General features: G+C 48.2%; 1 long non-coding RNA gene across 3 annotated transcripts; it reads left to right on the top strand.

Annotated features, from left to right (window-relative positions):
• The first annotated feature begins 509 nt into the window (after positions 1-509).
• LOC140259298 (uncharacterized) lies at positions 510-27610 on the top strand. Of its 3 annotated transcripts, none has more exons than XR_011905386.1 (5): positions 510-585; positions 1238-1332; positions 18618-19028; positions 19659-19752; positions 27119-27610. It is a non-coding gene; the product is annotated as an uncharacterized lncRNA (long non-coding RNA). The 3 variants fall into 3 exon arrangements; XR_011905385.1 differs by lacking the exon at positions 27119-27610 and adding an exon at positions 20848-20996; XR_011905387.1 differs by lacking the exons at positions 1238-1332; positions 27119-27610 and adding an exon at positions 20848-20996 and having other exon boundaries at positions 557-585.

Raw genomic sequence — 27610 nt, 5'->3', positions numbered from 1 at the left:
GGGAGCTGTATGAAAGCCACAGTAGAATGCTTTGGCTGGGTTCAGACCCAACTCACCACCATGGGCCAGTTGAGAAGGGGAAGAGCTCCTGGCTGAGCCTTGCATCCTTCCCAGTTTTCCCAGTGTGTGGGTGAGGATAAATGCATCTTGGGCATCGTTGTGTGTGTCTGTATGGCACTGCAGCCTGGATGCAGGTGGGTCTCACTATGGAGGTAATTTAATACCAATAGCTGCAGTGGCAGTGAACAGCTACTCTTGATAGGCTGAAAGCTGGAAAAAGCTGATGAGAGCTGGAGGAACTTGTATTTTCATGCTGTTTTACTCCATCTGCTTAATGCCCCTGGTAATGCAGCCAGCTGGGTTGTGAGGGATTGGTGGGCTATGGGCTGGGTATGCACAGCTGTGGTTCATCTTCTTGTTGATTTGTGCTAATAGGGTTAACAACATGTAACACCTCTACATAACAGGTGATAATGTATTGATTTAAGTTCCTGGTATACATATAAATCAGGAGCTCTGATACAGTTGTTATATAGAGCTGTACCATCCCATGAAGGCCTGAATCCAGTCTGGAACAGGAATGGGGTAAGACTAAAGAGGGATGATCAGGGGTTGGGTAGCACGTCAGTGTTTCTTTTGGGTGGTGAGGAGCTGAAACTTACTTAGATTTCACCTTCAAGCTCAGATCTAGCTGATGAGAGTTCTGAATAGAGCTGGGCTGGAGCTCTGTCAGCAAAACCTGTGTGTGCTGTCTCCATGGGCACCTGGACTGCTGCTTGTCTTGTGCTCCTGTTATTCCTGCTAACCTTTCTATTGCAAAGCAAGTGCTGTTTTTTGTGTCTGCTGTTCTCCAGAGACACGATACACCTGGGTGCATCTCCCTGCATGGCATGGGAGGGTTTTGTGGCAGCATGGGCTGATCTGCACAGAAGGGCAGCGTGTGTTAAGTTGTTTCAGATGAAAGCATTTCTATTTGAGAAACCTTGAGCTGGTTTAATTTCACGGGGTTCTGTGCTTTGCTGAACTCAGTTGATGTGACATGAGCGTGGAACTGAGTCGCTTAATGAATCCAGCTTCCACAAGTCGTTGCCCTGAGTCTGTGTTTCTGGTTGAGCTCTTGCATATGTTGCATCTTAATTTCAAGGCTGAGTGATGCGTGATAGATAGTAAACACCCTGAATGTCCTTGTCAGGTTGGGAAATTACCCTTGCATTTAGAACCTGTGCTTTATTTCTAGCTCTGGTTTGTTTTTGCTTCTGATCCCAGCCCTGGGAGCTCGTTACGGCTTTTGCTGCTGCATTAAGGAGATACGTGTTATCAGGAGAGCACCAGGTGAGAGCATCCCACGGACCCCCAGGGTTGGAGAAAGCCTCCAGAATGGGGGTGCTGTGCTCGCTGATGTGTGCATCACTGGTTGTGCTGTGGAGAGGACCCTGGTGTTTATTTAGTAAGGAAATGCTGCATTCAGAAGGACGTGGTGCTTGTGTTGAGGTTTCCCATTAGGAACGCAGTCCCCTCTCTGCTGCCTCTAGCCTGCTTTGATGCACGGTGCTGCCAGCTAATGAAATCTGATTAGCACAAGTGCTTCTTCCTCTCTTCAGCGATTTACAGTGTTCTTAATGTGATGCCTGCTAATGACAGGGGAAGAAGCTAAACCGAGTTATTTTCCCATTGACTAAATGGCAGCTCACATTGCTCCTAAAGGCGGTGAGCAGGAAGGACACCTTCGGGCTGCTGGATTGGGCCCATTCATTCTGACTGCTCAGAGCAGGAGAAATTGGGTGATGATCTGATATCTGGTCTTGGCTTGGGGTCCTGGAGCCTGGGATCCTGGAGATTCTTGCTAGCACTCTCCACTTCTGCAGTGTAACATGCAAGGGATCCTTAGGGCCGTGTTTGTGCAACCTCCAGCCTGAGCTACAGAGCTGCTGCATTCCCCCAGCTGTGTCCTTGTGGTGCTCAGGACCTCTTGCTGCTTTTCTTTGCCTGCATGCTTGCTGAGGTTCCTAGAGTGGTTGGAGTGATTGTGGAGTGTTTCTATGCAGCAAGAGGTGTAGCAAGCCCCAAGCCTCCTCCTGGGCTTGCAGAGTGCGTCATCAGTTATGTCTGCAAAATGCCTGCAAACGGGGCTGGGAAATGCAAGTCAGATTTCCCCTCTGTCGTCAGCAGTGCTCGTTCTGCATGCAGAGTGCAGATGTCTAGACAAGGGGAAATGCAGCAGAGGCACTGAGATAGTGTACAGTAAGGCTTTAGCCAAGTTCTAGTGCCTGCCCTTGTGCTCCAGGGGGTATAAAATAAAGCAGGTTTTTCCTTAATATATATATACACACATATATATTTTCCTTGGGGATGAGCACATATTTTTCTGCAGGATTTACTATGCTGAGTCCCTTATGCTGTTTCCACAGGGCTTGTTGAATACCTCCATATTCTCTGGCACTTCTGCTTTGGCCTCTTTGGAGAGCTGTTCTTTTTCATGCTGCCATTTGGTGTAAAATTTAACTGCGAATGAGTGCTTCTGTGGAGCAATCCCACTGTATGATCTGCTCACTGTGATAATCATAACTCCATGCTAATTACTGACAGCACAGATAACAGTGCTGGGTGTTGAAGCAAATCTCTTTGTTCCTTTCTCTCCCCATGTTCCTCTCCCCTTCTGTGCAGCATCCCTTATCTGTTTTCTCATCATGAATGCCTCCCAAGGTTTGCTGCTTTCTTACACCACTGTGTACAAATGCTTTGGGATGGCAGTCCTGTGTTACAAAGTCCATAACAGCCTATAGTTAAAACTTGTGATGGTCTCTCGTTGAGGCTCGTGCTGAGGGATCTGCTGCAGGTTCTGGGTTGGTGTTTTCCATAGCTGATGTTCCACAGAAGGCGGTGATTTCTTTCTGTTGAAGCCATAGGTTTTCTACAGGCCTCCCAGAACAGTTAATGAGACCAGTTATCCCAAAGAGGCAGGTCTGTAACAGCTCAGAATTGACCAGCTGTAAGCAAACGTAAAAGGCTGAAGAGTGAAGCCTATGGCAATGGTGTGGCACCATGCTGGCCTGGCTGCTGAGAGGGGTTTTCTTTGTGTCAGCTCTGGAGATGCTCATCCAGCTGAGGGGACCAGTGCCAGGGTCAGCTCATGGGAGAGGCAGGAGATGAAAGATGTGTAACCTTTACATCCCAGCCTTCCCCAGGGCTCCGTTCACACTCAGCTCCTCCTGCCCGTTTCTTTGAGCTGATTTCTGTGAGCTGTATCTTAATCAGGATGTTAATTTTAACCTTTTCTTGAAGGATTATCCTCCACTCTGCTTCATCTCCAGAAATGCTGGCTCCCTATGGGCATATCCTCTTACCTCATCTTCTTCACCTTCAAACTTCCCCATGTCACAGAGCTCTTCACAGTTTTGCAACACTGCTTCTTTCTAATGGTGCGGATGGAAACCTGGATGCAAGGGAGTGATTCAGCCCCAGTAATGCTTGTCCTGGTACCAGGCTGAAAGGCTGGGGGGGGGTGGCAGGGCTGTCCCAGTGCTTTGTGAATCCATGGGGAATCTAACAAGGCAGGTGGTGAGAGGGAGCTCTGCTTTGCTAGAAACTGAGGCAGAGCCTGTGCTGCTTTCCAGGCACAGCTGCCGTGACTCATGGGATTAGATCACAGATCTGCCTAAGCAACAGCTTTTGAAGCTCATCTTCTAATGTAGATGATTCGTTCATTTCCCGGAGTGTTTTCGGTGAGTCTGCTTCTCTTTCTCAGAGAGGTTTTTCAGTGTTGCCACGATGTCCTTCTGATACAGCCCTGGAGCAGCTGGGTGCAGCCGTGAGGACAGGGCTGTGCTGGCATGGTGATGCAGGGCGGTGAGGACAGGACCACAGGGAGATGCCTGCATGGATTTGCTTTGCCTCAAGAAGAGTCTGAGCAGGAGCTGCCGATGGCTTGCAGGCAGAGTTAATATTCCCCGTGTGGGCTTTCTGTAGGCAGTAAGACAGGTGTCAGCCTCCTGGAGCCACAGGTGGCTTCTCCTTGATGAGCAGAATTGCTCCTGCTATGGAGTAACGTTGCAGCCCGGTAACAGTGTGGTTCAAAATGGAAATGTGAGTCCAATTGTGTACACAGGGGGATGCAGAAAGCAAGGGGAAGTGGTGAGGAACCTGTTAGCTTGGGAAGAGTCTTTGCTTTCTCAGCGACCCACTTAAGTCCTCTGGCAAGTGACTTTTCTTATTCCGAGCTTCAAAACAAGAGAAGGCTGTGAAAAGCAGATTGTCTACCACGGAAAGAAGAAATGGTTCTAGATTAGCGGTGCACATCTGCTCACATTTGCTTCTTGCTGTGGAAAAGATTGCTTTGCAACCCTGCCCCCCTTCTCCCCATCCACTGGGTGGGTAACCCATGCCCTCGTGCTGATTCAACCCGCGTGCTCCTCCCCATCCCCATTGCAGCAGTGCTTACTGCTTACATGAGGAAAAACCATCTGCTTGCCAGTTCTCCTGGTGGAAACTGTTCAGGAACGATGTTAAAAGAAAAACACAGTTCCATGGTAGTGATGCTTTCCATTTTTTTCCTGTTTTTCCCCATTGACTATCGCTGCCTTATTAAGTACCAGTTACTAATTAGCCTTCGTGTCTCATTAAAATCGTAGTGGTTTCTTTACCTCCTGAAAATTGCAAATAGCCTTTATTCTGGTCTTTAATGCACGTTGATTGAAGTATTTATTGAATGCCACTTATGCAGCTCTGTGGCTGCATTCAATTTCTTCTTAAGACATTTACTAAACCGTTGCTTAGAATTACTCCAACCCATCTGGCCTATTAAGTGTTTGTGCAGAGCGTACCCGATTTTTTTCCCATACACTTCCTCAATTAATACTGAATATTCAAGAGAACGGTGTGTTGTTTTTTTCCCTCCCCGCCATCTGATCTTTCTGCCACCTATTGAGGTGTCTTTGGGTAGGGCTGCTGTTCTACCAATGGATCTCAGGGAGCTGGACATTGGGTTGGAGGTGAGAGCGGTGGACTCAGTTCTATGCAGTGATCTCAGCAGGCAGATGGCCCCGTGAATGGGTACCTTCAAAGACAAAATAAGTTATTCTTGCTTAGTAGGAGAGGATGGCCTGGAGGCAGGGATTGAAATCCACCCCACTGGCTGTCAGCACTGGAAACAGCCCCAAATCCTGAGCAGGAGGAGGTTAGGAGGGATTAGGCATGAGCTCTGCTGGCAGGGCTTTGTGGGGAAGCACTTATACAAAACCTGCCGGCATTAGGCATGACAGCGACATGATTTTACTTCTGTAGTCATCCGCACAAACAAAAATGAGAACAGAACATGTCACTTGCTTTTGGTGATTATCCAAAGCAGGCTGAACCTGGTGCCAGCAGCAAAATCAGGGCTAAGAAGGGATGTAAGTGGCAGTAAAATATTCACAGCGGGGTTGAGGGCAGAAAGTAGCTATTAGCTCTGAACAAGATCTGCAATAAGACAGGAGCTGCCTTTATAGCTCTCCCTGTCAGGTAGGAAAAGGTGCTTCCTGGCCCATCCCAGCTGTAAATCTGTCTGTTTGGAGGCAGAAATAAGAGACAGTGAAGAGGAGGAATGGCAGCGATGCTTACTTCAGAACACTGTGCTGAATTTTCAAGCAGTCTTTGTAGAAGCATCATGTAGGCTTGTGAAGTCAGTGAGAAAGCCTTGCTCCGTGTGTTACACTTTCCACAAGGAGGAAAGAAGTGAGCATTGCTGGAAGTAGAAGCACACTGTAGTTCTTCACCTTGGAGGTGCTCATGGTGCCACGTGTGCAGGCTCACATGGGGATGGCTGGGGTTTAGCAGTGACCTGGGCTGGCCATCCCGGTTTAAGCTCTGGTTGGGTTTGTCTGGAGCTTTGTTCCATACCTGTGAGTAGGATGGGGTCCTCCATATGCCCTCTGTTGGCTGTTGGACCTATTGGCAGCTTGTCTTAATGAGAGAACTGTGCAAGCATGAGGCAAAATCAATGTTTGAGCACTTAGCATGTGTTTTGCCTGTTTGTAAGCAGAAAGACCTCAGTGGGAACAGGGAAGAATCAAACAAACCAGAACAATTAAAGCAAATATTACAGTACGTTGCCAATGAGTCTGCAGCTGAAACCAAAGCACTTCTAAGTAGATCCTTCAGTCCCAGGACACACTGGGTGAGGAGCAGCTGGGACAGAGGCGTGCAGAAGTGAAGCAGAAGCAGCACAGCATGGCCATCGTTCCCAGACCTGTCTCACTGATGGATGCATCCAGATGAGACAAAGCCTGTCAGAGCCACCGGGTGGTTTTAAGGCACTGCTTAGCTTGAGCACAGGGAATATTTAAGTATCTTAATGGCTTGACTTCAGACATCTCAATTTCTGTGTCGTCTTGGCACATTTCTCTCCTCTTGGGAAGGGAATGGAGCTGAACCACCTTGCTTATCACTGTAGAATGTCTGGTGAGAGGAGTGGGGTCAGTGGCAGAGCACTGAGCCTTGAGCTCCCACTGGCTGCGAGCACATCCTTGTGGACCCCGGGGTGCCTAATGGGAGAATGATTTCCTCTTCTCCTCCTTCAGCCATTTGTCTTTAGTCCTGAACTCCTGAGCAATCTGTTTAGGTATTTTCTTCTTCTTTTTTTCATTACTTATCCTAATAGAGCCCAGAGCATTTTCTTGGCTCCTTTGGGATACTCACAACCCAATGGAAGTAGAGGGATATCTGGATGCCCCAGTGGTTGCTGCTGTGCTGTAGAGCTTCATCTCCCATCTTCCCTGGGACCACAGGTGGGAAACAACAGGAGGATCTGCTTCTGTTGTGGCTGTTCCAGCACTGCCAGTGCAAACCTGGCATCCTTCTGTCTGAGTGAATACAGGCTTTTCCGAAGGTGCAACAATGCAAGGTGGAGAAAGAGGGGAAAATGTTTTGTGTGATGACCTTTGGTGGGCAGCTGTGAAGAGCCGTGCTGGGACCGATGGAGGGATAGGTGGTTTAATAGTGAGCAAACCACAGCTTTGGGGTCCGTGTGAACCCTCAGCCATTGTTGCAGTGCTGCCAGCCCTCAGCTTCTACCAGCATCCCAGTGGTGGTGGCTTTTCTTAGCTTGTCACACTGCTATTTATGGAGATCATTAGGAGCTCTCGGAGCTTGGCTTTGTCTCTGCCAGCTTGATTGAGGGAAACCGAAGGGAGACGGGGTGTCACAAAGCTGTATATGGGTGCCTGGGTGCACTTATCAGCGTAAACACAGTGTATGAAATTCATGTTGATCCAAACAAGGCCACAGAAATGCAAATCAGCCATATCCTGCTTCATTACCATGCTTCTAAACCTGCCCTGCTGCTATCAGCTGGAGCAGCCATCTCCCCTGGGCTGTGTGCTGCTGCTGTCCCCATGGGCTCCAGGGCTGCTCTGGGGAAAATCTCAGATTCTGACTAAGATTGTTACTTTGCATTTGTGATGGAGTTGGGATGAAGTTGGGGGCTGTGTCACTGCGTACGGGGAAAATCCTGCCAGGATAGGACCCTGGTCATGGCTCTGGTGATGTGCTCTGAGATGTGTCACCTGCTGGTGGGAGCACTGACCCCATGTGGTGCCGTGCAAGTCTGTGTGCCCTTCTCGTGGCATTCCTTTGGTGAAAATAGGGTGAGAGAGAAGGAGAGGAAAAACCCTCAAGCTCTGCTATGGAGATGGGGGTCTGTGTGCTTTGGGGGCGGTGGCACTCTGTAGCTCTTAGCACATTGCTTTCCCTTTACGAGCAGAGCCTGTGTGTATCCTTCCCTGCAGCCTGCCTGCTGCAAGCCACTCCACTGCCCTTTGTCACCAATGGGCACCAGCAAAGCAATGCTGAGCCACAGTGCAACTGCAGAGCTTTGTGGAAATCCATTTTTCCCTTCCTGAAATAGCAAAGACAGTGTTCAGCAGTAGTAATGCCTGCTGGAATCGGAGTGACTGACAACAGCATCTCCTGGTGAGAGACACGAGTGCAGTATTTCAGACAAAAGGAGACATTTCCATGCCTTCCAGAACTGCAACCTGTATTTTGCAAGTTAAATTGCTCCGATCTGATTGAAATCCACCCGGCTGCCAGCTTTATAGTTAGTGACACACTGCTCCAAATTACACACCCGATCCTTTGGAAATGTCTAAATTACTCACCTATTAGAAATTAATCCTTGAGAAGGGCAAACACTCACTGTGCTGACAGGTTTGAGCGTTCGCTGCCACCCCCCTCAATAATTAAGAGCTTTGCTTAGTAGGTGTAACGGGGAGCACAGCAAAGCATTGATTGAGGCGTCTTCCCTGTTTGAGGTGGGAAATAAGCTCCCTTTCTGTGATGTGTGATGGAAAGCCCTGCTCCGTCTGAGCTGGGGGATCCTGGGGGTCTTCTCCCTCCTCTTCTGTGCTGTGTCTCCCCATGTTCACCAAGGTAACAGAAAGGAATGCAATCATGAGGATGACTTGTTGGAGCGGTGCTGGAAAGCAGGTACAAGTGATGTGCTATGCATCACATATCGCAATGCAAACATTCAGTCTGTTTTCTCCTGTGGCATTCACCATTAGGGGTAGATTAACTCATCATCTGCAGCCTCTCCTTGTTGCCACTGTGCAGGACACTGCAGCTGCAAATCTCCATTTCCCATCTTTTGGCCATTGGGTTTCTGGTGCCACCACCCCTGCTGGGAGTGCTGGGTCTGAGCTCCACATCTGTGTCCTGGGGCATTGCCTGCAGCCCTTTGAGTGTTCCCTGACTGTTCTGCATCTGCTGTGCAGTGCAAAATCCCAGCTGATGCAAAGCAACAGACGCGTCTCCATGCTGTGCTTGTGTGAGCTGCAGTGCAGTAATTTGTATGACAAGGTGTGAGCAGTGATGGTGTCCTGGGATCCTGGCAGCCCATTTTGGATGGGAGGCTGTTTCCTTCCATATTGCTCCCTTCTAAAGGACTGCAGGGGGGGATGCTGCTTCCTGGCTCTCACACCATTCCGATTGGTGCTGGGTTCAGTGGATTTGCTCCTGATATGCTCTGTTGCTTCCTCAAGCTGTTCCTTGCAAGCACAGCAATTGAAACGGGCCTTTTGGTGAGAAGTGCTGCAGGAAAGGTCAAATGTCTTCCTCTTTTCTAATCGAAGTTGAAGGTTTTTTATGTAACCCAAAGCTGTACCTGGGGTGGGCAAATATACAGAGGGTGCAGATCTGCTCATTGCAGCATGACTGCAAGCCCAGTTGGCCTTCCCCAGTGCATAGATTGCAGCTGCACCAGGTGGACTTGCAGGCGTGTGCGTGGTGCACCAACCCAAACTTGTGTGCACAAATATATAGGATGTGCTGAGCTTTCCATGTGGACCTGTCAGAACCAGTGGGCTCATTCACTGCTGTTGAAATGAGAGGGTAACGTTTTGTCCTTCCCTGTGTTTTATTTGGAATGCGTGAGACAAATATGGAACGTTTGGCAGCTCTCTGGAGGGGAGCTGCCACGGAGGAAGCCCAGCTTCTAATGAGGGGTGCACATGACAGCTGTCTGTCTCTGCATTTTATACCTCTGCTCATCAACTTAATGGCAATAAATGAACTCCCAGGTGGTATTAGCGGCATCTCTGGGATCAATCTGCATTAGGAGCTGCTCGGAGTGATGGGTTTGGCTTCTCTTTTTGTTGGCTTTGTTGGTTTTTTTTTTTCTGTCTTGGTTTTCAGACTTTTAAAATAGCCTCTGTTTGCCCTGCAGCTCCCAGGATGGATGGGTTGTGTGTGCGATCCGCTCCCTGAGCTTCGCTCTGCTATTGCTGTAGCTCAGCCATAAAGGGGAAAAAATGTGTCTAACAAATGCACCAGCCATAGCCGTGCCTTGTATAAAAACTCACCAAGTCTCCGCATGAGCACTGCCCTCATTTAGACACCTCCATCCATTTGGGGCTCAAGATGTACCTTGTGGTGGTGCAGAAATCAGGACTAGGGGCACCTGCGTGGGTCAGGATGCCCATATGGGTAGGTTTAGGGGAGCAGATCTGCATGGGCTGCCCTGAGGCTCCGGGAGGAGCAGCAAAAACAGAGTGACGGCGGCTGACTCATGCCTGGTGCTGGGATTTGCCATGTGTTGTAATCAGCGAGAAATGCTTTGCCTGTGGTATCATTTTCTTTAAATATATCATTAGGGGAAAATGACAGCCCAAGTGGTGGGAGGATGCTAATGACTGCGGAGTGGCAGACGTTGCAGAAAAGAGTTTTCTGCAAACACATTGCAGGTGGGAGAGCTGGGGGGGAGGCGAGGAGATGGGAGGGCACATGGCGTTGCCCTCAGCCCCAGCACTGCCCCACTCTCTCCTATGGCTTTGGGGAACCCAACCTCATTGGAGAACCCAACCCTGGAAAGAGGGCCTCATGGTGCCCAGGGCTACCAGGACAAAGCTCCCAGTGTTTCCTTCCACCCCTGTGCCAGATGTCTTCCCTCTCTCTATTTATTGTAAGGAAGGACATCAAGGGACGAGGTGTGTTTGGAGTTCTGTCTTTTATCTCTCCTCTGTTCTCAAAAATCCCAGATTTGGGCTGCATCTCTGTAAGAAATAATAAAAAAAGGATGACCTTTAATTTCCAACCGAGCAGTCTGCAGTTCCCAGGGATGCTACGTAAAGTCGGTGTTTTCTGCCAGATAAAGGTCTTCTGCTTTGTACTTCAGAGGCACCTTGCTGGACTTTAATATTTTCTTCTTGAAATCCTCCTTCTCCAAGAGCAATTAGCAAGGAGAGGGACAGGTAATTGCCTCAGTGCTCACGCTGCTGAGGTTGGGTGCTGAGCAGCCACGTGGAGCCCTGTGATGCCCTTTGCATCAAAAGCACAGAGTGGAGTGGAGCTCTCTTTTGAAGGAAGGGCTCTGCAGAAATGGTGCTTCTTGAACTCAGCCTGCAGCTGCCTGCCTGCCTGTTCCTGCATAAGAAACACTAGAAAGTCCTTCCAGTGCTCACACCAACCTTTGCCATCGTGGTGCCTGCTCTCTCTGAGGGAGATGCTGACCTGCAGCATCTTTCCCACTGTTGGTCTCCTTATAATGAAGTCACGCACCTCCCATGGAGGCAACTCTTCGCTCAGTGTTGCCTTTGGTGTTTCTGTGGGCATGCTGCATTCTGTCTCTCATCTGCTTTCGTGGTGTAATGACTGCATGAATGGCCAAAGCTTTTCCATGTGCTGCGTGTTCTCAGATCCCTCCTGGCTGCCAGCAGCACCAGGCATGGGGCTGTGCTGGGTTTGGCTCTTCTATGGGATATATTCGCATCTGGATGAGTCTGTAGGTGTTCTGTCAGGAACAGAGCCATGATGGACATCTCGCTCATCCCTCTGCTGCTGATACACCAACCAGGAGCTGTGCAGAGGATTGAGTTTTAGCTTTACTTCTTTCACTGCATATTCATCTGAGCGACATTGCTGCTGGCACCAAGCTGTGAAGCAGGGCAGGTTGATTTCTCCATCAAAAGGAAAAGTGACGGTGCCTTCCCCTAAAGTGCTTGGGTTTGGGGTAGGAGCATTTGAACCCAGCTCATGGTGAGCTGGCATTGTGTCCCTCCCTGCCTTTGGTGGCACTGTGGGGGCTTCCTGTGAGCCCAGCAGCGCAGCAGATGGAGGAGCACAGGATTTATTTACTACGATTGGGCTGGAAACATCCCCAAAGCTCCCCTCTGCCAGCGCAGCAGTTGGGAAGGGGAAGCACTAGAAAACGGTAGGATCTGTTGGCTGGCAATGAGGCTTTCTTTTCTCCTCTGGCACTGTGTGGAAACCGTGTCCAGCTCACGGTGTTCCACGTGGGGATTTTCCCTGGGGTGAAGCAGATCCTGTTCTGTAGGTGGGACCCAGAAGGAACATCGTGGCAGTTTTCTTAGTTTTGAATTATTTCATGCTTCAGACTTGGCTCCATGCAATGAATTGACTTGAAACAGTTTCCTTCTGAAACCAGTAGGGATTTCAGTAGAGTGGCACTGAGTCGTCCTGGCTCATATGGAAGGGATGAGTTCATCACAGGGTAAAGTGTTTTCTTGCCAAAGGCTGAAAAACAACCTATAATGCAAATAGTTTCATGCACTTGAGTTAATCACAGCCTTCCAAAAGGTTATTTTAACATGGATCTGTGAGTGAAACAACATTTCTGCAAAGCTACAAAAATCGAGGGGGGAAAAACAACAACCCACAGCATGAATCTCGTGTTTCCATTTAATAAGGGAGTCAATGGGTATTTCTTGAACAACATTTGAAAGCCCTGAAATGGTTACTCAGGGATGGGGCTGGCAGGTGGTGGGCTCTCATTGGGGAGGGACGATCCCCACCTGCAGGAATTCCTGAGCTGCAGAGTGTGGTTGAAAATGGGAGGACAGGATGGCTGAGATGGCCTGGGGATGTGCCTCATCCCTGCAGCTCCTCTCACAGATCCAGTTCTGCTCCAGCATGAGCAATGGAGAATCTGACTTGGCTTCAGTTAAGTTGGCTTATGGCTGTAATTCCACCTTAATTTTCCCTTGGCAATTCTTCATGCTTGGCACTTGATATAGCAAGCGTGAGATGCTCTTTGAAGCAATTACAGCTATAAAGCAGGAGAGGGCTGGAATACCTGATTTAAATTCCACATCTATTGCGAGAGGGATGGAAGCAGTCGCTTGGATAGCTGCTGGCTCCTGAGTTCTGTCTCTGAGATCAGTGCAGGATCTCAGCTTTGCTCCTTGGCAGGGCGATAGTGCTACACTCCCAGCTCAGTGCTGCTTTTTTTCCCCTCCCTCTTTCTTTCCATTTTTCTTTTCAATCTTTCTGCTATTTCAATTTTATTGCTGCTATAGAGTCGAGCACTGAGTATGGGATGGCTGGGATGATTGAATGGTGCTCTTCTGCTTGTTGGGCAGCCTTTGGTTTGCAATTTGGCTAGTGAAGTTTTGCAGAGGATGCTTTGTTGGCAGCCTGGGGCAGGAGAAAACCAGAGAGATGCATGGAGTGTGGGGCTGGCTCTGCTCTGAAGTTGGAAGGAATGATTTCTTTCAGGTGCTCATCCTGGGGGAAACAGTTGGTATTTGAAACACAATTTGCAGCTAAACCACTGATGGATGGATCGTACCCCTCTGCATGAGGAGCTCAGCTCCTGGCAGGAGCAAAAGTGCTTTTGGTGCTTTGCACTGCTGCTTTCTCATCATAGGATGTCTTCTTTCACCATGCATGTTGCTGGGATGTAGCAGCATGGCTGCTGAGGAGATAGAAGAGGTAGAGTGCAATAGGTGGTATGTAGAAGCTCTGTCCTGAGATCTGCAGTCTGGCCATCTCTCCCATTAGTACCTGACATGCAGATCCTTCAACTGCAGGTTGAAGCAATATAACCTGAAGGAACAACCATTTATAGCATTGTGCAGATAGCTGAGATATAAATAAGGATGCCACAAAATGCTTAGCAGCAGGAATCCAAAAAGGAAACTGCCACTCTGGATTTTCCTCAAGTGTCGTCTATTTTTCCAGCATCTCAGACATCTCAGATGCTTAAGGCAGAGGCTGAAGGCAACTCGCTGCAACCAGGAGGAGAGCAGGCACTCCTGGGGTAACCACAGCTTTCAAATGATGCACCTTTGCAAAGAGAACGCGCAGCTGATTTCCTCAGATCACTCTTGTTTGCTGTCGATCCAGAAAAGAAATCAATGGACCCATCCCATGAGTCACCAAAGTGAGAACCGGTTGAATTACACGTTGTGGTACGCCTTGCTGAGATGTTTTGAATTAACAGCATTTACTAATTGGGCAAACTCTCTGCTGTCCTGCAATTAGCAGCCCTGGAGGCATGGCATCCTACTCCCAGCCTGGAGGAGCCTTGCAAAGTGACAATGAGCGACTCAGCAGATGCAGGGCATGAGGAGTCCTTGTTGGAAAACAGCCAAACAAAAAAAATCCCTGCTTACATTTGCATCGAGAAAAAGCAGATATTTAATTAAGGTTTTCATCTCCATGTGCGATTACTGTGGCAAAAGCAAACTGCCTGGTCATCTGGGAGTGCTGATAACCAACCTTGCACGTTGCAGGGAGCGGGGGAACTGTGAAAGCCAAGGGAGCAGTGCTGGGAGCGTGCAGGAGGGAATCCTGCACTGCTTACTGTGCAGGGCAGCAGTGGTGGCTGGTAGAAACGTGGGATGGGAGCAAGAAGTGGTAAGTGCAGCAGGGCTGCCTGCATTTGTTTCTCTGCAAGCCATCTGTGTGCACAAGCAGGTGAAGTGCTGGCAAAGCTTGCAGGATTGGAGCAGGGCAGGGAGCTGTGCAGCAAAGCATCACCATCAGCCTGGCCTGGGGAGTTGTGCTTGACAGATTTTTCTGGGCTTTCATTCAATTTGGAAATTAATTCTCCTGTTCTCAGTTGCATGAAGTAACTCTGGCTCGTACCTGTGAGTGAGGCTGGGGAACCATCCAGGTACTGAGGGAGCTGCAATGAAATTCTGAAATCCCTTAATCTTATTAGCAAGTGACGGTGTCAGCTTCCACTGCAGCAGAGCTGGAGGAGTAACAGCCCTTCATTTTCCTAAAAGGTCCGTGTAACACAATGCTGCATTTGCTGAGGGTGGTGTAAATGACAGTTAATTCCTTTCCAAGGAAAGCTTGAATTTTTTTCTCATTGAAAACAACAAAAGAGGCATTTTTTCTTCATTCTTCCTTATCCTCATATTGTTGAGTCCAGGCTAAGGGATGCTCCAAGGAACTGAAAGCCCAAATAGAAACAATGCATGGGATGCACTGCCCATCCACGTGCTTTCATCTGTGCTTCAGGGTCAGGGGCTCTCAAACCCTATTTCAACCACACAGGGTATAAATGGGTCTTTAGCAGCATTAGGATCAGTGTCATCCAGCAGCAGCCCCATCCCTCTGGTTTATGAGGCGGACAGACAGGGTATAATTGGGAGCGTGGCTCCTGCTTCTCCCTTGCAGTACCTTTCACTTTGGGGGTTATTAAGCACTCCGAGCAGGCTGTGCACGGGCTATTTGTTTTGCTGTGCTTTTTCCGCTCTTTTTATTTTGTTCATTTTTTATTTACATGAGCCCTTGGGAACACGGTACTAAAAACGTTATTAAGAAGCCATTGACCACACATGCCCTGCAGATCCTTCTTTTTTTTTATCTTAAAATAAAAGCTGCTGCCTATTGCTTTGGAGAAAGGAAGAGCACAAGGGGAGCTGAAAATATTATTCCTGTGAGGGTGAATGAGGTGATAAAGGAAAGACCTTTGGTGTGACACTGCTGTCCCTGTGGTTCTGATGGAGCTTAGCTTTCCTCCATGGTTCAACTCAAGCATTGGGATGCAGCTGGTCCACGATGAGGGAAGTAATAGCTGGATGTTGCCCTAGGGCTTGAAGGAGCCTATTGGGCTGTGCCTTGGAAAACCATGTGGCTGAGATGCATGCAGCACATCTGGGAACTCCTGTGCCTCCCTCCCACAGGAATTCATGTATTTGGCCCATTTTTTCTCTATTTCTCCTTCCTTCTGCTCTTGAAATGCATGAGGCATTGCTGGACTGTGCCTCAGCTCCCATCCAGAGCTGCACCTTGCTCTGACTGTACCCATAGGAAGTGCCTTTACCCATAGGAAGTGCAATTCAAGTGCAGTTCCTTTGGTGTAATTTGGGATACTCCCCCAATGCTGGTATGGGTTCACCTTTCCCCTTGCTGTGATGAGATGGTGCTGGAGGATGGATGTTGCAGTCTTGAGGTTGGACTGGATGATCCTTACGAGCCCATTCCAACTCAATTGCTGCTTTGAGGAAGAAGATGTGCAGATGCTGCTCAGCCAGGTACCAGTGGTGGGAGAGCTGCTGATCACACCTCTGGAGCTGCCCTTCACCTGCAGCAGTGAGAGCATTGCTCAGAACATTTGCTATTCCACTGAGGCCTTTTATTCCCACCTGTGCTTCTGTTGTGAATATTTGATGTTGTTCTCAAAGGAGAGAGTGCAAATGTTAAGATGTCCCAATGATTTTTTGCCCCAGGGTTCATGCGTTAATGATGGGAAATATCACCATCTGAGTAGTTGGTAGTTCAGGACTTAACAAAAGGTTAACAAAAGGTGTGAAACAATTAAGCCTTGATTAACAGAGGAGAGTTTCTGTGATAGCAGGGCTAGGTTTTGTGGCGCTGTTTTTGGCCTCTTCTAAGATAAAGAAATGCAAAGGTTCTTTCACTGGGAAAAAAAACAGGTGGTGGTGGATGCTGGTGGCTCCAGAGGAGACCCAAGCAGAGCCCAGCCCTGGAACATGGTGTAGAAATGGGGTGTACAGCCTTGTTCATGTGCACTTTGGGGATGGTTTGGTGCTGGGAAGTGGCAGGTTGTGTCTGGTGCCTAAAGGATGCATTTTCTGATGCTCAGCATAGAAGAATCGCATTAAGTCCAGCCCTTCTTGAGGTTATTTTTGCATGGGGAAACTGAACAGAACTTCCGTTTTTTCACGTACACAGACTTCCAAAAGCAGTTTTATTAAATAAGAGTGAGACAATTAGATGAGAGCAACAGGAAGAAGAAATTAAAAGGTTTCTACAGAAGACATGAGTTTCTGTGAGAGGGGGGCAGAGGAGCTCCTTGGTTTGCCTCAAAGTGCTGGAGACCCACAGATGTGCTGCACCCAGCCATCAATCCATAAAGATCTGTCAGAGGGATGGAAGAGGATAAAAATCACGAGTTTAATTATCGGGTAGTGCCATAAATACTGCTGCTTGCCTCCTGGGTGTTACCAAAGGCCTTGAGAGAAGAGGCAGAGCAGTTTCCTAAGGCTGGGTTGTGTCCCTGGTGCAGCTCCCCAAAGCTCTTGGGGTCACTGTTGGGCTCTTTGTGAGCCACCAGGAATCAGGAGAGCTGCTAATTCAGATTCTAGAGGGGATTAATTAGTTAAAATGGTCTTACTGTATGCAGACTGGTAATAGCCTTGTGGGTGCAATGCTTCTGGTTTAGAGAGGTGTCTGATGGCTCTGGGAGCAGGAAGGAGCCCGAAATAGCAGCACACTGGTACCAGTGGTTATTTTCTTTTCTAGATATCATGGAGCAAATGATTCCATCTCATCTTGGGATCTCCCCACACAACCTTTGCAGCCCATCTCTGCAAGACATCTCATTAGCTGCTTCTGTTTAAGAACAAAATCTGTCATTTCCATGGCTGCTTCCTTGTGTATAAGGATGTGTAAGCCAGCCCACAGGGGTTCAGGGGTCTGCTTACAGCATGGCCTTTTTTGGAGGGGGAGGGGGTGCAAACTCAGGCTTAGGGGCTGGTGTTGCTCCTCCCTGAGAGAGCCTGGTGCAGACCCAGCTGTGCAGCTGGCAGGAAACCCTGGGAAATGTGCAGGTTTGGGACCTACCCTGTCTAAGCCTGCTGCTGCCATCCAGCATCTGCATGTCTGTAACCTCCAGCTGCTCTTCCCTGTCTGCTGCCTGGCATTCGTAAGCTAGCAGTCAGTAATCCTCCTCCACCCACTCCATGCTGATGTCTTGCTCAGTTTTTGTTCCCTTTCCAAAGCCTCGGTACAAATGTTGCAGCTGAACCCCTTTCACCCCCTATTTCCCACCCCAATGGCATTGCAAGGCTGCAGAGCATTTCTTTCACTGCCACCTAGGGCGGTGTCCTTTATCTCTTTGCATGGCAAAGACAAAGAAATGCATAAAATCAGAAAATACACAGGCAGCATGGCCACAAATCATCCTGCTCCTCCTGGTAGAAGAGCTACCTATTGAAGAAAATTGGGCAATCAACGTTGCTGCCAGTTGTACGGTGCTTTTGGATGGACAAGGTGGCCGAGCTAATTTTCAATCCCACTGGGATGGAGAAAGCTGTAAATTACCAGGGATGGAAAATGCTACAATAGAGAGATGAACAGAGAGGGGAAAGATTGTTTTTTTTCTCTTGAAAGATTTCAGTGCTATGACAGCATCGTAGAGTATCCTGAGTTGGAAGGGGCCCACAAGGATCATGGAGTCCACCCCCTGGCCCCACACAGCACCACCCAAACCTTATGGCTGAGATCAGTGTCCCAGCACTCCCTGAGCTCAGGGCTATGTCCACTGCCCTCTGGAAAAGGATGCTTTCCTAACATCCAGCCTGAGCCTCTCCATAAAGTATGATATATATATATATTCATGTTGAACACAGAGTGATGCTGTCAGCATTGGTTTTCACTTAGTGTCAGTCTTGTCCGATGCACTTGGGTGGCAAAGCGCGCTGCATTGCCTTTACTTAATATTTGGCAGGCTCTGAGGAGAGGAATTAGCTCAACGCTGATATAATTATTCCACCAGGATGATCATTTCTGTGAGGTTCCAACTGAAATTTCCCTGAGGAATGGCCCACAGGGAGCAGGGATGGGGCTGAGTGTGAAGATGATGGCCAGATCACAACACCCAGGGGAGAGCCCAGCCTTCCTATGGGGATGGCAGAGGAAGGGATGGTTTATTCCTATGGCTTATGGCCAGCAAATGGCCTCTGCTGTGAGCTCACCTGCAAGGCACACATCTGGGGATGCAGTGGGAACAACTTGCCAGGCTCAGGATGCTGCTGATCTCATGTGGTTCCTGCAACACCTTGCACATGGGTTCTTGCACCAAGCACGAGTTTTACCATTGCTGTGCATTCCATATAAATGCTTTTTTTTCTCCTAATCTTTCTTTTCAGGGCTTGTAGTTATGCCTTGTAAATAACTACCCATGGAATTGTGCCATTTTCTATTCCTTTGGCTGGATGATGGGGGTCAAGGATGTTGAAGTGAAAGGAGGCCTCACGCAGGGATGGGAGCAGAGGGATTTGATTGCATGCAAGGCTCTGCAGCAGGGAAGAGCATTGTTCTAGGAGCATCATTGCCCAAAACAACACTGCAAGCACAGATCCCCGAGGTGTGAGGCTGGGAACTTCAATAGCAGCAAATTGCAGAGTCCCAGAGCTCCCCTGAAAGGGCAGTCGTTAACAGCAGGCTTAAAAGCAAATCTAATGGATGTTGGAGAAATAAACCACCTTTATCCTGGGCATTTGCTGCTCAGTCCCACTGGTCCTGAAGAGCTCCGGCTGCGCAGGCACAGCATCATGCAGGTGAGTTCCTTCCTTAATGGGTGGAGGATTTACCTGGCCATGCTGAGAGCTAATGAGGATTTTGCTTCATGTTTAGCAATCAGAGATTTTCCTTGTCTCCCTGCACAGAGAAACATTTATTCGTTCCTTGGCTTTGACCTAATTCTTGGCCATAAATATTCAGATTTCTTCAAGGGAGCGGAGAAGAGATGGGAAAACAGAAGCCTTGATCAAAATGACACAGATGCGAAGCAGCCTTTAATTGATTTGCTTTTGTCAGACGTAATTAAGTCCTACATTTCACTGCAGCTCTTGGCTCCCGTTCAGATCTTCAGTGATAAGGAGCGTTGTGGCTTCCAATGAGACCGATGGGCTCTTACACAGGAGGCATGACATCTTCTGTTGTGTTGGCTGGAAGTAAAGCCGTGAGGCACAGCCAAAACCCAACTTTCTGGCTGCATTAAAGAGCCAAAATGTCACTCCTCCTTCTGTGCTTCTCGCTTGAGCATTCCTTCCCCTTCTGTGCATGTATCTCGCTTTCTGGTTTGTCAGCTCTGGGTGGGCTGCGCTGCCCACACTGCCTGATGGAGCCCAAGTGGATCTGCTTGAGGACGTGCTTCAATCTCACCTATATTTTATTCCTGGATGTAGATTGGCTTCAGCACATATCAAGTCCTTTGTTGAGCCGAGGCCTGTGCCAGCGCATCCACTTCTGCTAACTCCATCAGGCACAGGTCTTGTGGAGGTGAGTGTGCAACAGGGTTGTCTTCAATAAGAGGCTTAGGATATCTAGGGAGCTTTAGCTTTGAAGGCTCCTGTAAGGTTTTCATAACTCCTGCCAAAGGAGAAAGACTTAAAAACCTTCCTTTGCCTTGCTCTCTTTCTGTCTATTGTATTATTTAATCTCACCTTCGCTCAGCAGAGTTCTTATGTGTTGAAAGGAAATGAAATCTCTGCTGTGTTATTATTGCTCTCTGCTTAGATAAATAGCATTGTGCTGAATTCAGGGCATGGCTCGCCAGCTTTTACCTTCTAAATATGCTGCTCTGGGGCAGCACGGCTCTGAAAGTGTGAAGTGCTCTGAGGTATTGCTGAGAGATCTTCCCATCTCCACCACTAGAACCGAATCCTTTAACAGGTAAACAAAGCTGTGGGACATTCAGGGTGAGAAAGACATCAGGATTTGTCACCTACCCACAATACAACAGCAGAAGCTGAACTTGGGTTCAGTGAGGCCATCAAAGGTGCTTTGTCCCGCTTTTTGCTTTCTGGTCCGAGAAAGCCCTTTTCTCAAGGTTTTAATCTCCAATTTGCTGACAGTGTAATGCATGGACATGCACAGACCCTGGGCTTCACACAGCCTGAGGAGTGGCTCTGCTGCTCTGATAGCAGGTGTCTCAGCAGCTGTGGTTTGAAATGTTCCTGTAGTGCCTCTTCTCCTCACAAATGAGGACAGCAGAAGATATAAAGGATGATGTTTCTTCCCAGTGCACTGCTCACCTGGGGTCTGTAGAATCGCTAATGTTGGCAGCGACCTCTAAGGTCATCAAGTCAAACCGTGGATGCTCGTGGACCAGCAGCTCTGGGACACCTTCAGGACATGGGGGGAAGGATGTGAGGTCTGGGTAAGCTGAGGGTTAGGAGGGAGCAGGGTGCTTCTCCTGAAGCTGATCGTAGGAGGAACCGGAGAATGGAGGGACAAGGTCTTATTTTGTGCCTGGTTCTTATGGGGGGGCTGTGTGTTCCAGCACTGAGATCTCACAGGGATCACAGAAGAGACTTGACATGGTGACCATCAGCTGCCATTTCCAGTTGACCAGTGTGATGATTCCTATTTCAGGCCACCATTCTCAAGCCCTGCTGTGGACCTGAGAGCAGCCTCAGTGACAAACTGCCCATGACCTCTATTGCAGCCCTCCTGCTGGTCGGCTGCTGACTCTCCGGTCCTATTCAGGTCCTTTGGAACACACTGAGCTTGCATTCACGGACTCTTTCATCTCTTGCTGCAGAGCACTGCTTCATGCTCTTGTGATACTTGGCTGCTTTTTTGTGCCAAAGTGGTAAGGATGCTAAGTAAATGTGATATATATGTTTTTTTAATCAAAGAAGAAAGAATGAGGGATGGTGGTTTCTTCCCCTTCCCTTTTTTCTTTCTTTTTTTTTGCCAGAAAATTTCCACATTAATATTTATTTCTGTCTGCAGGGGAATTATAAGAGAGATTATAAGTGAGATTTCTAATGTTGTGCTGGCAGAGCAAAGAATGAGTGTGGATCTGTGCTTACCTAAAGAACCCCCATGTGGCAGGAGGGGGTCCTGTGGCCCACAGCTGCCTGGAGATGTGCAAATAGCAAATTGCTGTCTTTGGAGAGGAGCTGAGAATGACTTCTGGAGGTGCTATGCATCTGGTAACTAAAACGCCATAAGGATTTCTTGTAATGATAGCTAATGGTTTTCTAGCACAAAATATATTTTGGCCAAAACAAACCCCAAGTCTATTCCAGACCTTGCTGGACAGGAATTTTGTGGTTGCTTAGGAACTGCTGATCGCTGCCTGATTGCATCCAATAGGGGCTGACAAAGGGCAGCTTCACCATCAGTATTGTCACTGTCACAGCCATGCGGTTCTATGGCAGCTTCCAAAGGGCCAAAGCAGCACTGGGGGAACTGTGCTTGGAAGTGGATGGGAGATAAGGGCAGAAAAGGGGAGTGCACGTAGGGGATTTAGAGGTGGAGTTCATCATGGTTGATGCACAAGCCCTTGGACTTCATTGTAAGGAAGTCTTTGCCTAGAGGACTCCCAGTCTCAGGATTCTAGCCAGGGTAGGTATTACTGAGATGAGAAAAGCAGGAGTTTGCAAAAGGAACTTGTAACCAAATGATGTGTATCAGGAATCATGAAGCTCAGCCAGCTGATGAAGGGCAGTTTTATAAAGAGCGTGGAAACTGTGGCTGTCAAGAGGAGGCACAAAAATACTTCAGATATCTTTGAACAGGAGGAAAAAAAATGGTTCCAGTGTGTGGAGTGGTTCAATCCATGCAATCATGTTTGGTCAGTGTTTCTTTGTGGCATTTGGAAGGACAGAACGACGTGCTTTGTATCTCTAATGGGCAGTGCAATCTTTCCCAACCTGTCTTTAATCAGCAGAGTAGTAAATTATATCTGCGTTGTCAGGGGGTACACTTAGAAACCAGCGTCGATGTAACGCGTGTTGGAGAGTCTCAGAAGAGCTGGCACAAAAGGCTGAGGTCTGCAGATGTTCATTTTTAATCAGCAGCAGAAAGGCTGAGAAAAGGCTAGTTTGTGTTCTCAAAAGGCTGTTATTATATCTGGGATAAAATGTGAGCTGGTAATTGTGGACAAAATAATAGAACAGGTGAAAGAATTCAATCGATGAGGAATCCAGCGCTAGGAATAAAACGAATGGGTTTATGAAACATAGGTCTTTAGAAGCTTGGGTTCATCAGCTTAGTCATGGTTTATTAGGCAGGTGATTCCAAAAAGGGAAGTGTTGTCTATTTATGTGGCTGTGTTCCATCCAAGAAGGTGTTGGGAGAAGTCCTCGGCACAACTGACTCAACCCAGCTACCAAGACATGGGCAGCACAGGATCTGAGCCCATCTGCATAGAGCAGTATTGCTGGGTGCCTTCCAAAGCCAAGGGACAGCACCTTCACCTTTCTGCCTTCCCAAGGATGTTGAGGGCATCAGGGGGCTTGTTGGATCCATTCCTCCCTTTCCAATTCTGCCTTCTCCAAGGGCTGGTCCCAGCCATGGGCTGTTGGATGAGGATGCTGGATGCTGCCAGAGCCTCACTCTTCCCTCCACCATCACCGTGGCTATTAGCCAGAGCTCAGGAGGAATCCATGAAGTCTGTGGAGCAATGCAAGTCCACCCCATAAGAAGACTCAACCTGTCCATTCCTCTCATGTTTCTTCTTGGTTTCTAACAGTGACTTGAAAGGATACAGTGCTGCTGTCAAAGATGTGTCGGGAGCACGGCAGAGCCTCTCAGAGTTGCTAGGTGACTGCTGCCCTCAGGGCACAAATCCCAATCCTGCCTGCTCCTGGGATGAGTAATACATCTCGTGTGCATCTGTTGGGCAAAAGTGCTGCTGTCTGGGGCTTGAGTCACTGCTGATTGAGCAGCAGGTTCCAGGGTGGCCAGGGGATGCTCCTTACACCTCAGAGGTATTCAGCCCCAGAACAAAGCTCTGCCATATGGATGAGGTTGGAGCAAGCCGGTCATGTGGCTTGTGCTGAAGAGATGCTCTTGTCATATGAGCACGGTGACTGCAAGAAGCTGTGCTTGTTGGCCAGCACTCTTCATCTGGCAATCAAAGACCTCACCTGGGTTGTCCCTTAGAGTGTAGAGGAGCATTCCACATCCTGATGATGAAAATAGGAAAAGCAAGATGTGGGGAGCCTGACCCATTCCAGGTGGAGTCAGGACTTGATGCAGGCACCGACCCCCTCATGACGTTTCTTTGGGCTTCCAAGGCTTTAGTTATTTTCTCAAGTTAAATATAGTTATGGCATAACTTTAAAGAAGTTTTTTGGTTGCTCTGCCCCCTGGTTTCACATGATTTCAGGTTAAATGAAGTTTTGGCTGCGTCCCAGTGAAGGACTGAATTGATGCACAAGTTTTTTAAGGTCACTTCTGCCCAGATGACAAACAGGAGGTATTTTAGTCCATCGTAGCCAGTGATTTTAATGCCTGAGCGCTCTCTGTTAAGAACATATTACAAAGAAATGGAAAGCTTATTTCAGTGACATTCTCTGGCCAAGCAGAAGAAATGATAAACTGGGATGTCTTCAGGCTGTTCACCTTTGTTTGAAGGGTGAAGTGGTGCTTGAAGCCGTGGCAGCGGGATGCAGCCCCCAGCACTTGTTGCACTGTGGCAGTGTCCAGAAGGCCACACTCAGGCTGCCTGTGGAAGATGCTGCACAGACACAAACTGAAGAGCAGGACATGCCTGAAGGAGCGCCATTAAAGCAGAGGGACTGAGACAGTGCGAGGAATCAATGGCAAAATAGGACCCATTAGTTTCAGCAGTGGTATTGGGCTTGCTCATGTAGCTGCAGCAGAGGGACTGGACTTGATGAGCTCCAGAAGACCCTCCCAGCCCCTATAGTTTTATGATATCCAATTGGGTTCAGGGTGCTTTTATGGAAAACATTCATCTTGCACGTATGAAGAAGAGAAACAAAGGTTTCCCCACCAGGGTTTTGTAGGCTGTAAGCACAGTGTGGAGCAGATCATGGGCAGCAAAGTGAGGGCTGTGCTACAGCATGGCATGGGTAGAGAGACTTCAGGAAGCCCTGGGTGAGCTGCCACTCTGATCTGCACAGAGGGCAGAGACTCACACAGCTAACGAGCTCCAGGGCAGCTCATCTGCCTTAGATTGCAGGCTTTTCTCCAAGCAGGGATGGTAAATTGCAAGTGAAAATAATTTCTGTCAAGGATCTAATGATGCTTGAAGTTCCTGCAACCTTTCAGATAAACAGGGTGGAACAGAGCAGTGAATTCTGTAAGAAATCTCTAAAAATGTGCAGTGAACATAATGGAGCAAAATTGATCTGTTGTTTTCTCTCTCAGGAAACAAATATTGCATGAGAAGGAAAAGAGAATACAGGCCAGAAAATACAGCTGTACTGCAGAATGCGTTGGTCATAGGGACAGCAGCTGTCCCCAAGCTTAATATTTTTCCATTAAAAAGTAAGGTTAGGAATTTCTCCAGGGCTTTTAAAATATACTCTGGCAGAGAGTTATAGGATTGTTAAGGTTGGAAAAGACCACAAAGATCATTTAGTCTAACTACCAACCCACCACCACCACTAAATGGCTGAGGGTGAGGTAGAGATCTTTGGTGCACCTGTGGTGGAGGCCCAGCAGTGGCAAAAGGGGATTGCTGAGGATGAAACAAATCCTTGTGTCATTTTGGGGTGGGATATTAGGAACAATTTATCCTCCAAAAGAGCTGCAATGTAGTGGCACAGCTGCCCAGGGGGGTTTGGTGGGGTCACCATCCCTGGACTTGTACTGGAACATGGTGATGTGGCACTGGGGGATGTGGGCACGGTGGGGTGGGTTGGGGTTGGACTTGGGAATCTCAGATATCTTTTCCAACCTTATTGACTGTATGATTCTATAACAGACCTCTGGCAGACCCACACAAAGGGAGCACCCTTCTGCACAAAGCAGAGGACGGGCTGCAGACAAGCTGGGACCAGGTGGATGAGCACAGGCTAGCAGAGTGAAGGAGCTGGCAGGTACTGCTGTGTGTGCTTATCGCAGAGCTAGCAGGGCTCATTTTGATAGCAGCACGTGTCTACTGCCAGCTCCTGCAGCTGCTGTAGGTGGTTTCAACACTCCCAAATCTGCTGCTGGCTGTGTGGGGATGTGGATGTGCTGTGGCTGCCCCATCCTTCAGGGTTCTCCTCCAGTCTCAGAGGGCTCCTTGTGCCCACTCCAGCTCTGCTCCTCTCCTTAGGTTTGGCTGCATCTCACTGTTAACGATCAAAAAGCTCCACAGCCAACTAGGAAGTGATTTCTCAGCGCTCTCCTCGAGGGCAGCAGCTGTATCTGGTATTTCTTAGAATGAAAGCAAATATTTTTCTGTCTTTCTTTCTCTCGTTCTTCCTTCATTTTTTCCTAGAACTTAATTTTCAATTAAACCCCCTGCTTGGCAGAGGTGACATTTTCTGCAGCTGAGACAGCCGATGGCACTGGAGGACACTGCAGAGGACTTCAGCTGTTTCTGTTTCACGTTTATTCTGTTAGCTTTCCATCAAGGTCACCGTGCTTCTTACCCGGGGCTTTGGCTCTTATTACTTGGAGCTTGGAGAGAGTTAGTGGTATCACATCTTTCTAGGAAAAAAAACACTGTGTAAATTTGACTGAAGCTACGTAAAAGTTTGACTGGAATTCATCAAGGATTGACCAAGAGATGAAAAAAAGGGGGGTGTGAAAATTCTCGTTGGGTTTGTGAACTTTCTTTGCTCTCTTCGGATCCTCGTGGTTTATGTGCTCTTGTAGAAATCAGTGCGCTCCAAACAAGCTAACATCTCAGGAGGAGGAAAACAAAAGGAACTCAAATCTATACCAAATGTCTTCATCAAGCAAAACCATTAAGCTCAGTGCATTTCAATGCTGGAACTAAAGGCATCCTACCAGATTTTGCTGTTAGTTTTATGTAGAAGGCACTCGGGTACGGCGATAGACTTCCTTAAAAGAGCATGTATGGGATTTGGGTAGGCAAAGCCGTGGGGGATGTGAGGAGGAAAACGTCCCCTGTGCAAATCCAGCATGAGAAGAGAAAAGCTTGTGTAATACTTGCATGCTTGTCCATGTACACATTCTTTGCATGCTTGGACTGGTGTATTGCACCCCCTGTTCCCAATCAATAAGCAATGGGGCAAATACAGTGTACAGAAGTTGGGGTGTTGGGGGGCTGTTTTCTGGTGTCCATTTCTAAGCTCTCTTGAGCTTATTTTTGGATGGTCCTGTATGGAACCAGGAGTTGAACTTATTGAGCCTTATGAATCCCTTCCAATGTGGGGTATTCTGTGACTCTGAGTTGTGGGTCTTGGTCCTGGTAGCGGATAGGACAGAACTGAAGGTCCCTTGACATACCAAAGATTATTTTTTCCCCTTCTGCTGCTGAAGTTTGGCAATACTTGCAAATGTCACCGCCTGTCAGATAGAGCTTTTGCATTTCCCATCCCCTGGAGTGGAGGCTGCCTATCAAGTGTCTCTTCCCCACACTTTAATGTTTCTGGTAAATGTACTGATTTGATTGTTTGATTTTTGTCTGAGCAAAATAAGTGCGTGTCACACGCTGAGCTGACAGCCGAGGGAAAAACCAAGGCATGGCCAGGGGGATGGAACAAGTTATCCGTCCTGGTGATACACAGGATGGCCAACAGTAGGCAAAAGCCATTGAGTCCAATGTGTTCTCACTGTGCCCCCGGAGTGGTGTGGAGGTGGGAATGGGTGATGGAGCTTTTGTGTCTCACAGTGGATGCTGGCAATATCAGGAGCTATTGCTGACGTTTAGCAATGACGTATCAGTTTCTCCTTTTTTATCTAATAAATACAATCTCTTGCACAGGCGGAGATCCCAGCAGAAGTATTTAGATGAAGAATTAGCTCGAGCAATGAGAGCAAATAAAAATCCCGGAGAGATGCATTTGTAGCACTGCTAAGCCTTGCAACGTACAGTCTTCAAGCAAAGACCATCAAGACAATTTTTCACTGACTCTTGCAAATCATGATGACTCCCACAAACTGCTGATGATGCATGCCTTACAATAGAAAAAGCCATCTCTTCTTGCTTTGGATGGGGTCATTTGCTGCATTTGCTGTGCAGAGGGATGCACCAGGAGTCAGCAAGGTGCTGACCACGAGTCTCCTCTCCCAGCACAGCTGCTTTACTCAAGGCTCCCTGCAACACCTGCAGACTTGCAAAGGGAAAGGCAGTGTCTAAAGGCAGTGTCTCACATACACCAGGAATGTCACAGTGAGGTTGGGGAGGTGCAAGTGCTGTGTGAAGGGCAGTGCAAGGAAAGCTTAGACTCAACCAACCTTCTGCAAGAGGAATGTC

This window comes from Excalfactoria chinensis, chromosome 15, assembly GCF_039878825.1.
Source record: "Excalfactoria chinensis isolate bCotChi1 chromosome 15, bCotChi1.hap2, whole genome shotgun sequence".
In the NCBI taxonomy this organism is placed as follows: Eukaryota; Metazoa; Chordata; class Aves; order Galliformes; family Phasianidae; genus Excalfactoria; species Excalfactoria chinensis.
This window is presented reverse-complemented; position numbering and strand designations above follow the sequence as displayed.